A 12,143-nucleotide genomic window follows, 5' to 3' on the forward strand; every position below is an offset into this window, starting at 1 on the left:
ATCCCTCTACCTTACTTGTATTCTCTGGAGAACCAAGTCAATCACCATGCCTCAGTTCTGAAATTTGTTTCAGGGCCATGGTGATGGGCTTATGCTTGTCTTTATTTTCCTTGTAAGTATGAGCCATGAGATTTGTAAGGGATGAATACAATAATTGTGATATTTAAAACATACATATCACCCATTTTCTGCAGATAGGGGACACACCTTTCCAATCAGCTTCATAATGTGTTCATTTTTGCCTATTTTTAGATTTTCTTTCTTTAATTGCCTCATTATTGCAACTTCACATCAGTACGAGAAGGATACTGTGACCAAATAAATCCTGAAAGCCTTTAACTATGTGTATCATCATCTCTGAAGTCAGTGGATTTTTCTCTAGGACTAGGGTCATTTTTTTTTTTTAATGATTCCTGGGGGTGGGGAAGGTGGCTCTTAAGAGTGCTTTGCCTTGCATGCATGAGGCCCTGGGTTCAATTCCTCAGCACCACATAAGCAGAAAAAGCCGGAAATGGCGCTGTGGCTCAAGTGGTAGAGCGCTAGCCTTGAGCTGAAGAGCTGAGGGACAGTGTCCAGGCCCAGAGTTCAGGCCCCACGACCGACCGACAAAAACAAACAAAAACAAACAGGTTCCTGCCCAGGCAGAAAAGTCTGTGAAATTCTTATCTCCAGTTAATCACTCAAAAACCAGATGTGGCACTGTAGCTCAAAGTGGTAGAGCATTAGCCTTGAGTGAAAAAAGCTTAAGACAGCACCCAGGCCCCAAGTTCAAGACCTACAACCTATCAAAAAAACAAGATTCCCAAATATGTATTTTACTAAAACTAGTAACTGCACTAGAATCTCCATTTGCCTCAAATTAAGCTTAACATGTACACACATTCATTTTTCCCTTATTTTTTTTCTTTGCAATACTGGAAGTATGAATTTGTAACACTGACATTCTGTCACATGAGCCATGCCACAGTCCTTGTTGCTTCATTTTGCTTTGTTCCCAGTTAGCCTTGGACTGAAATTCTCCTATCTTGGTCTCGCCTGTAGTTGGGATTATAGGCACACACTGCCACGTTCAGCTCCATATTCAGTCTAAAAAGTACTACCAGTCTCTGGAGAAAGAGAGGTGGAAGAGAACAAAGGAAGTATCTCTCGAGAGCCTTCAATTTCAGGGAGGCTGGGAGGTCTCCCTTGGTTGGTCTTCCCTTGAAAGAGATGCAGGCAGGGAGTTTAGCAAGACAGAAGATAAAGTCTGGTCAATCAGAAATTTTCTGAGGGCTGGGAAGGTGGCTCAGTGGTAGAGTGCTTGCCTTGCATGCATGAAGCCCTGGGTTCGATTCCTCAGCACCACATAAGTAGAAAAGGCCAGAAGTGGCACTGTGGCTCAAATGGTAGGGTGCTAGCCTTGAGCTAAAGAGCTGAGGGACAGCGTCCAGGCCCAGAGTTCAGGCCCCATGACTAACAGAAAAAAAAAAAAGGTATTTCTTGATCCACCTTTCTCCCCTAGAAACTAGGAACTAGATAGAAAGATTTATACACTTGTTCTGCTCTAGTGTTTTGTCAATTACAGGTTTATTTGAATTAATAACTTTAAAAAATGCAAGTTCCCCACCGGTAAAGGAAGCTATACTGAAGTAGGCCTCTTTGGGGTTGTCACGATGCTGGATACCAGCTTCGGCAGATGTGTGTTTGGCTGGGTTGGACCAGTAAGGAAACTAGAAAAGATGGGTGGTCAGGGGAGCGCTTGTCTTAGGAGTCATTGCCTTTCTTGATGTCAGGCCTGGCTCCTGCCAAATGGCCCTCTCCACAGGTCTTGCTCAGAACCCTTTGTCCCCCCTGGTGAGCTGCGAGGTCCCTGCGGTTCTTTGCCTCTCCACCTCATCTTTGTAGACAGACTTTTTCCTCAAATGATCCTCAAAGTTAATAAGGTTTTGTGTTTGCCTGCCTTTCTTGAGCATTTTCTTCTTGCCCTTGCTTGAATAAGGTATTTATTTAAGGGAAGTAGGATTTGTTATAAAAGGAATGAACGAAGAAAAGGAGCAAGAGCCCTTTCTTTTCTTGTTATGGATTCTCATGGCAGCAGCCAGAGCAGGGAGAGCCAGAGTCAATTTCTACTTCTCAGGCCTTTGACCCAGGGGTGTGGGAAGGGTGTGACGTGAGGATGACTTAGAGATTAGGAGCTTTCTATTCCTAGACCTGTTGGGCTGCTGATAACTCACAATATCATGGGGGTAGCTATATGGCCACAAAGACAAGTGATGTCCTAAGGAATAGCTTTCTTGCAGCATCCTGTGAAGCAGAAGCTGATCCAAGAGCTAGGGGCTCCCACAGCAGGGCAAAGAGACGGGTAAGAAATGCTGGACTGTTGGCTCTGATGTAACCTGTAGTGCCCATGCCTGCTGGTGGGCAGTACCTCAGCAGATGGGGACTTCTTCCCAGAGACCTGGCAAGTGGGGATACCATGCTTGAGAACCCCCAGCTTTCCTACAGCCAGGAATAAGCCTCGCTTCCTGAGCACTCATTCTAGAGGAACATCTTAGGGAGTTGAGGAGCAAGATGACTGTGTACCACTAATGGAGTACTAAAATCCACCTCACAAGATAGGGTGAAAAGTTTATTTTTGTCTCTAAGCAGAAGGCCTGAGTTTGTGAAGTGCAGGTGAAGTGTAGATAAATTAAAAAACCCCGGATGTCTCTTATCATTTGAGGCATCATTTGGGCCCTCTTATATTAGTTTTAAAGCAAGACATCTGAACTGTGAAGTGACAGGATAAAATAGAGACAAATGGTGCATGTTTCTCTCATATGTGGAAGCCAGATCTAAAATATAACTGGACATGATAACTTATACAGAGCTCCAGGCAGTTACACACAAACAGACTATCTGGCTTTTCTTCTCTCTCTCTCTCTTTTTTTTTCTTGTGAGAGACCAGGACTTGAACTGGGTGCCTGATGCTTTATGCTCATAGGCAGATGCCTTACCACCTGAGCCACCAGTATGTAATGCCTGTAATCCTAGCTACTCAGGAGGCTGAGTTCCGAGGATGGTGATTCAAAGCCAGACTGAACAGGAAAGTTCATGACACTCTTATCTCCAATAAACTACCAAAACAAGTTGAAGTGGAACTGTGGCTTAAGTGGTAGAACACTAATCCTTGTGCAGAAAGCAGCTCAGGGACAGCAATTAGGCCCTTAGTTCAGGCCCCAGGACCAGAAGAAAAAACAAAAACCAAAAACTTAGACTAGAAGAGGAACCCAAAGATGTAATTTCTCCGAACATCTAAAATACTATTTATCAAAACAAATCCCAGGAAATGGAAACACGGTTTTGTTGTTGTTGTTGGTGGTGGTGGTGGGGTATTTTTTAAGGGTGGAAAAAATGGAGGGAGGCTGAACTAATGCAGTCACGGTACTTAGTATATATTATATGGAAAATGAACTATGCAACTTGTGGGCAGGAACAGGAGAGGGAAACTGGGGGAAAGCAAAGGATGACATCATCTAAGAAGAATTGTACTCATTACTGACTTATGTATGAAATTGTAACCATTCTGTACAAATCCAAAAAAACCCAATATTATTTTTTTTAATACAGCAATTCCGCATGCAAGTTGGCATGGGAAACAAATGGAATCATGTTTTTTTTTCATGTTTTCCAGATATTTTTAATAGGTTCATCTATGCTTATTGTATTTATTTTGTTTATATTTTTATAATTAAAAATAAATTTATTAAAAATTTCCCTGGCTGGAGCATTGCCTGTAAGAACTTTCCAGGCACTAGAGAGTGTGTGGAGATTTTGCACAGTCCAAGAGGTAACAAGAGAGGTTCCTTCCTTTATAGAAATCCCTGTGCAAGTTTAAGGTAAAGGGAACAATGAAATGTCTTGTTAATTCCTGCAGGGAAAAACAAGGGGGCCTCGCTGAAGAGAGGGGCCCATGAGGAGTACAAGCCAATCCCTAGGTGTTAATATGGAAGGTGTCTCAGTACTCACCTTTGGAGCTGTCTTCTGGCTACCTCTTGGGGAAGAATGAGGGTGCCTTCTCATATCACCCCTCCCGACAGTGTCCCCTCCAATTCCCCCAGCAATGCAGCAATGCAGGAGCCTGAGGTCTGGGGGCAGGTTTTTACTTCATACTGAAATGTGTGACTATTTATCCCCAAAGGCAAAAGAGGCCAGTCTAATTAGTGGTGTTGCTTTTCTTCCCCTCAGAGTAAGAGGGTGAACCTGGGGCCTTCTGGGCGCTAAGCAAGCAGTTCTATTACTGGGCTACATCTGCAGCTCTAAGGAACTGCTTTGTATTTAATTGCTCTTTTAAGCAAATTACTCATACATGCAACAACATGGATGGATTTTTAAGCACTGTCAAAAATGGGAGCCAGCAGCTCACACCTGTAATCCTTGCTACTCAGAAGGCTTCAGTTTAAGGATTGTGATTTGAAACCAGCCTGCAAAGACAAACCCAAAAGACTCATCTCCAAGTAACCAGCAAAAAGCCAGAAGTGAAGTTGTGGCTCACGTGATACCATGAGCAGAAAAGACTAAGGGAGAGCTTGAGGCCCTGAGTTCAAGATCCAGTTGCAGCATCAAAAAGCTAAAAAACAAATCTTACAAATACATTTCTCAAAACAGAAAGTATGTGAGAAAAAAGTCCTAGAAGAGCTTTTTCAGCCAGTAGTCTTAATAATTACTGCCATGCTGCCTTTCATGATAGTTGTGTGAATGACCAACTTTCTTCCTTCAGTTGAAGTGAAGCGGTCAACTCTCAAATGCTCTTGAGCAAAAGCTCTCTAGAATGCTGTCCGGCATGGTGGGTCTCTTCTCAAGGAAGTAGCAGGGGCAAGCCAGGGAATTGGCTGAATGACAAAAGCAGCGATGTCAAATGATTAACATTCCTGACATCAATTACTACTGTCCTCCCAGAGGAGAAGGGCATTGTCTCTGCTCCACAGCACACAAAGGGTCAAGCTTCCCAGATTTGAGCCTAGTGGGGAAAAGCCCCACAGGTCAAAGTGTTCAGATTACAGGCCCAGGAAAATCCCTTCGCAGAAAGACGACAGCAAATCCTCAGTGCAGTTGAAAGGACAAAACTTTCTTCACCTCAGAGATACTCCAATGAATAAACCGGTTAAACATGGTTTGGATTTACCGAACATGAAAACAACTGGATTAGTCTAATCTAGCTAGAAAGGAAATGTACCAAGACAGCCAAGTAACAAGGCTGCAGTGTTCAGCTTTGTTGAGCTGGAATGGCCATTCCAACTTTATAACCAAATTATTTTCAATGTCTAATTTTCCTTTAGCTCAAGCTAATGAGTGTCTGTTCTTAGAAAGTCCCAGCACTTAGGTAACAACACTGATTATCAAGGCAACTGGATGAGTACTAGAGGCATCGAGGCTCAGGCCAGAGGCCCTGGCTAAACTGCCGCATATGCATTTGTACCAAAGTGGCATCATCATCATAGTCTTTATGATCCCAAAGAGTAGGGTTTGGCTCGAAGTTTCAGTTTTCCCTGGATGTGTAGCTTTGGACAAAGTAAACTTCCAGCTTGTGGTTAAACAAGAATAGTGTGAATCCAGTAGCGTGATTTTCAGAACGAGATAAGAGCCTCGGCAGAAGCAGGATTTATGGATGGATGCTGGTGGTTTTCTACCCCCAAATTTATACACCTGAATGTCAAGCAAAGCTGTTCCACAAAAGGCCAACTCAGGACACATCCACATCGCAGTGTATGATTAGATACAGACACTTTTTCTTGCAGTACTGAGGATTGAACCCAGGGCTTTGTGCTTACTAGGCAAGTCTCTCTCTTGGACTTGAGTTCTATGCTCTCAGGTCTTCTGTTTTCTTTTATTAGCAAGGCGATGCACAGAGGATTACAGTTACGTAAGTCAGGTGAAGAGTACACATATTTCTGGACAATGTAACCCCTTCCCCTCACTCTGTTTTTCCCTCCTGTCCCCACCCACAAGTTGAAGAGTCCATTTTCAACACAGCGTCCATTTTCAACATGTACCTCTGCTTCATTTTTTCATTCTTTGTCCTTCTATTTCTATGTCTCCCTTGCCCTCCCAAACACAGAAAAATGAACAAATAAGACAAAAAAAAAAAAAAGAACAGCAACAGAGGAAAAAAATGTTGTTTCCATTTTCTGGAGTTCATTTCAATAAACATTTTATGTGATCAGATGCACATAGGCATTATGCTCTTTGTGTTCCTCCCCTGAGTATCGTCCTTTGGTCTCATTTTGTGAATTCCTAGAGTTCATTTTGTTTTTGACAGAGTTTCTCTGTGCCTGGCTAGCCTCAAACTCAAAATTGTCCTCCTGCCTCCACCTCCCAAGTAATCTGGGTGACAGGCATGTACTACCATGCCAAGTAAGTTCAGGGTTTCTTTTACATTAACCAGTTTTTGTTTTGTTTTGTTTTAATTCTTGGTGTCAGAGATTTCTGCTCAAATATCTGCTTATAAAGGCATGTAACACATAAGGTTGTAAAACAGGTTGATTTATTAAAATACATATTTTTTTCCACGTGATTAAAAAAGATGCTTCTCTAACATACAAGATCTTGGAGCTGGTTTGATAGAGGGCTACAATAATTTTGAAGTTGGGGCTGGGAAGGTGGCTCAGTGGTAGAGTGCTTGCCTTGCATGCCTGAGGCCCTGGGTTCGATTCCCCAGCACCACATAAGCAAAAAGAAAAAAGCCGGAAGTGGCGCTATGGCTCAAGTGGTAGAGCGCTAGCCTTGAACTGAAGAGCTGAGGGACAGCACCCAGGCCCAGAGTTCAGGCCCCACGACCAGACCAAAATAAATAAAATAATTTTGAAGTCATGTCTTTATCTTCAACAAATATATCATTAATATATTTGTGTTTTTTATAACTGGTGAACAGTCAAGTGCTGTTTATATTACTACCATGGATTGTATCTACATTCACATTGGAAGAAGGACCAAGTTTGAGTTAAGAGAATATTAGGCATAAATATACAATTCTTTCCCTGAACAAATTAGACTCCAAGTGCTTAGTTGTCACAGAATATTGCCACTTTTTTTTTGTTTGTTGGTGGCGCTTGAACTCTAGGCCTGGGTGCTGTCCCTCAGCTCTTCAGCTCAAGACGAGCGTTCTACCACTTGAGCCACAGCACACTTCCGATTTTCTAGTGGTAAGAGTCTCACTGACTTTCCTGCCTGGGCTGGCTTTGAACTGTGATCCTCAGATCTCAGTCTCCTGAATAGCTAGGATTACAGGCGTGAGCCCAGGTGCCACTTCTTTCAAGACTACTGATTTTAGGTTTTTGAGAACTGCCAAGCCAGTACTCACTGTTCTTGCTTTCAAGATTTTTGTCTTAGAGCTGGCAGTGGTGGCAAGTGCCTGTAATCCCAGTTACTATTACTGGGGCAAGAGGATCCCTGATCCCAGGCGTTTTAAGCCCAGACTGGTTAACCTAGTAAGAACTCATCTTTGTGTGTCTGTGTGGGAGAGGGGGGGAGAGCAGGTAATCTGTGCTGCCCTGTCGTGAGACTTGAACTCTGTCCCTGAATTTATTTGTAGCTAATAGTTTAAAATTTACTCGTCAAATCCTTTATCAGAGTTAAGAAAACTTGTCTGGAGATGTAGTTTGGTGGGAGAGCCTCTGCCTAGCATGCTGAAAGCCCTGGGTTTGGTCCTTGGCATGGGGATGGGGGAAGAATAATTACTCAGACAAAATCTCAGGTAGCAAGTAGTCCCAATGGGAAAGAATTACTTGTAAGATTGACTGAAGTTGTCTTTTTATCTTCAGATAAAAATGTTAATGAACAGTAACATGAGAAAAAGTTGAGCAAATACAATGAAGAACAGAACCAGAGTTTAGAATCTCTGTAAATGCTCTGCTGGATACCATCAAACTTAATAATTAAGTCTTTGAAAATGAACAGGGTAATTTTTTTTTTTTTTTGGTCGGTCCTGGGGCCTGAACTCTGGGCCTGTGCACTGTCCCTCAGTTCTTCAGCTCAAGGCTAGCACTCTACCACTTGAGTCACAGCACCACTTCCAGTTTTCTGGTGGTTAATTTGGAGATAAGAGTCTCATAGACTTTTCTGCCCCATCTGGCTTTGAACTGCAATCCTCAACTCTCAGCCTCTTGAGTAGCTGGGATTACATGCATGAGCCACTGGTGCCTGGCCAGGGTCATTTTTTAAAATGCTGGTTCTGGCTTGAACCCAGGGCCTAGATTTTGTCCCTGAGCTTTTGTGCTCCCGACTAATGCTCAACCACCTAAGCTACACCTCTACTTCTGGCTTTTTGGTGGTTAATTGGAAATAACTGGACTTTCTACCTGGGCTGGCTTCAAACTCTGATCTCAGCCTTCTGAGTAGCTAGGATTATAGGCATAAACCACTGGTGCCCAGCTTGTGAGAGCCTATCTTAAAATAAAAATCCTCTTGATCTCAGGTGGTTTTCATAGATTTTTATATATATAGATATATACACACATACTATATATGTAAATATATTTATAAATGCATGCTATTATGTACATAAATATATGCACAAATATGTGTAAATATATTATACATGAATTTATTATGCTTGGTGTTCTAACTTCCTGATCTGTGGTTTGGTGTCATGGTCTCAGGCATTATTATTTTTCCTCTTCTCTGCTATTGCATTTATATGTAAATTATACCTTTGAAATAAGCCCAGTTTTTCCTTGTTGCATTTAACTTTGAGAAGTTTCTATTATTCTCCATTCAAGTTCATGGATTCTTTCCTAAAGTATGTTGGATCAAGTTCTGAGTCTATCAAAAGCATTCTTCATTTTCTATTATAGTGACTTTTTGCATTTTTTAAAATTTGAACTCAGGACCTCTCATTTAGCTGGGCAGGTATTCTACCACTTGAAACATTCAGCTAGGCCCCTTTTGTCTGATTGTATGCCCTGGCTAGCCTAGACTGCGATCCTTTTATTTTTGCTTCTCTTTGTTACTGGGATGACAGGTTTGTACCACCGTGTCCGGCCATTGGTGGAGATAGTCTCACAAAGTTTATGCCTGGACTGGCCTTGAAGTATAATCCTCCATTACTCTCCAAGTAGCTAGGACGATAGGCCCGAGCCACTGAGCCTGGTTTTTCTATTATATTTTCCATCCTTCAATATTATCCATTTATTCTTGTGCACTGTTTACTTTTTCCATTAGAACTCTTCACATATTAATCAGTTATGTTTCCTTGCTTGATCATTCTAACATCTACGCCACATCTGTCTCTGGGTCTGAAGTTATTTTTTTCCCCTTTGCTTTTTGGCATGACTTTCAATTTTTATTTTTATTTATTCATTTATTTTTTTGGTAGTTGTTGCTGAAAGCCTGTTGTGTTGCTCTGGTAATACCTACTGAAAGAGACTGCCTTAAGTGGAAAGACATCTGGCAGTTTAGCAAGGGAGTTGTACTATTCAATGTCTGTGGTAATCTTAGATCCCAGAGACTTCGCCCTCCTCTAGTATCTTGGTTTTTGCCCATGTATTTTGGGTTTTCCTAAACACTCCTCAGAGAAAGACTATCAGCCACAATCACTGTGATTATACTGGAGCCCAGTGGGCTTGGAAGGAGTGGGAGTACCTACATATCCTGCAGTTTGGCATTTTAATGAGCTCATAACATACAGACATGTATTTTCAGTGGTATAGCTTTTAGCTGTCATGCCCCAACATTTCTGATCTAGTTTCCTTGGATTCCTGACCTTGAGAATGCTCTTTTCCTTAGGTGAAACAGGAAGACTGGTGAAGGGCTGAAGGGAAAAGAAGGTGCATCCCTACCTAAGATAAGGCTCTGGCTAGAGAGGAGGCCATTGAAATAAAGACTGGCCATTATTTCACAAAGATTATTTGGTGTATTTCCTTGTTACAATCTCAAGGGGATTGCTCTAGATCTTTACTGTGAGAATCTGGAGGGGATCCTAGAGGTAAAGTCCATGAACACATAAAGACTCCTCTAAGATTACAATGCTCAGGAATTTCTTACTCTCATGCTAGTCTACATGGCCCGCAGCCAAGGTACATTACTATGGCATGTTCCTAACCAGGTTGTGTCTCTGGGGTTCTCCCAGTAAGCCGATTTTGGGGATCTCTAGATGAGCATATCCCTCCAGACTTTGAGGTGGTAGTTTGCCTTACAATCTCTATTCTGATGGGACCAAGAAGCGTCACTGATTTTGCTCTGGTCTTCCCCTTCCCTCCCACCTTTCTGTGCAAAGGCCCAAACTCAGTGTCTCATACATGCTAAGCAAGTGCTCTACTGGAACTACCCCTAAACCACCCCAATCCAGCAACTTTCAAGCTCCTTATATGTAGAAGCAAAAACAGGACTCTTTCCTTGCCTCTGAAAAGCCATTCCCTTCTATCTGAACTTCCCTGTCCCTTCCTGCTCTTCTATTTACCATGTCTACTCTGGTGGTACTACAGTGAGTCTTTTTTGTGGCAATCCCAAAAGATGGAACTTGTGAAAAGGGTTGTGTTTAATCTATTTGCACACTGGCACTTTGCATGCCTAAGTGTCTAGTAGTGGTGCCGCTTGAGTTTAGTGGGTTAGTTCTATGCATTGCACTCATTGGCAGTGAAGAGCATCTCTGAACTTCCTTTTGTATTTTTGTAAGAATTTTCCTAGCCTCCAAATCAAGGTCTTATCTTTGCAAGGTTAGAATAATTGTGAAGTTAGGAAATTTCACTTAATGTAAACCCAGATTAATAAAAGTATCAGGTGCCAGTAGCTCATGCCTGTAATCCTATTCAGAAGCTGAGATCAGGAGGATGGTGGTTCGAAGCCAACCCAACTCTACCTAGAAAAGTTCACTAGACTCCATCTCCAAAATAACAGCAAAGAGCAGAGCTGGAGGCATAGCTCAAGTGGTAGAGCACCAGCATAGCAAGTACAAGGTCCTGAGTTCAAACCCCAGTACTAGACAACAAAATAAGCAGAAGCTTATTCCTCAAGATTTGATAAGACTTTTTCCTTAGTTTCTTGATTTCTTTTTGTAAAGACTCAAGTAGTAAGTAAAAACTGACTGATCAAATTGTAGGAAATCAAATGGCCACTCTGTTCAGTGTCCAAACCTGTTTCAGAATTACTTGGGAAGCTTTAAACAGAAAGGTAATTGACTCTGTCTTTAGAATGTAATTGTGTCATGTTCAGGAAGACAAGGTATTACTTCCAGTAAGTTCTTTTTTTTTTTTTTTTTGGGGGTCCGGTCGTGGGCCCTGAACTCTGAGCCTGGGCACTGTCCCTCAGCTCTTCAGCTCAAGGCTAGCGCTCTACCACTTGAGCCACAGCACCACTTCCGGCTTTTTTCTTTTTGCTTATGTGGTGCTGAGAAATCGAACCCAGGGCCTCGAGCATGCAAGGCAAGCGCTCTACCACTGAGCCACCTTCCCAGCCCCTAAAGCAAGTGTTTTTTTTTTTTTTTGGGGGGGGGGGGGGTCCGGTCATGGGGCCTGAACTCTGGGCCTGGGCGCTGTCCCTCAGCTCTTCAGCTCAAGGCTAGCGCTCTACCACTTAAGCCACAGTGCCACTTCTGGCTTTTTTTCTTTTTGCTTATGTGGTGCTGAGGAATTGAACTCAGGGCCTCATGCATGCAAGGCAAGCGCTCTACCACTGAGCCACCTTCCCAGCCCCAGTAAGTTCTTTTGTATCCAAAAGAACAACCTGCATCCAAACTTAAAAGCAAAACAAAATGTCTCCATTTATTCATGCTAGATAACATAGAAAGTGCTACTGAAAACTCACTCTTTTCGGTTCATGATCTATATGCAACACACATTTCTCAAGCTTTTAGAGCCTCTCTTTTCATCTGTAAAACAAAATACCACCTACTTCATAGATGACAGTGGATCCTTAAGGTTGACAATACTCTATTCTTAAATAGTTCTAAACTCTATCTAGAGCAAATACTTGTGTATTATACTATAATCACCACTAGCACCCACCCAAGCAGGTAATCTAAAGGCAGTGTGCTAAGACCTGTTCATCCAAAGCTCCAGTGTGTGTGTGTGGGGGGGGGGGGGGGGTTGTTGTTTTGGGCAGTTGTGGGGCCTGAACTCTGGGCCTGGGCGCTGTCCCTCAGCTCTTCAGCTCAAGGCTAGCACTCTACCACTTGAGCCATAGCGCCACTT

The sequence above is a fragment of the Dipodomys spectabilis genome, unplaced genomic scaffold (assembly GCF_019054845.1).
Source record: "Dipodomys spectabilis isolate Male_0828 unplaced genomic scaffold, ASM1905484v1 ptg000001l, whole genome shotgun sequence".
NCBI classification, from domain to species: Eukaryota; Metazoa; Chordata; class Mammalia; order Rodentia; family Heteromyidae; genus Dipodomys; species Dipodomys spectabilis.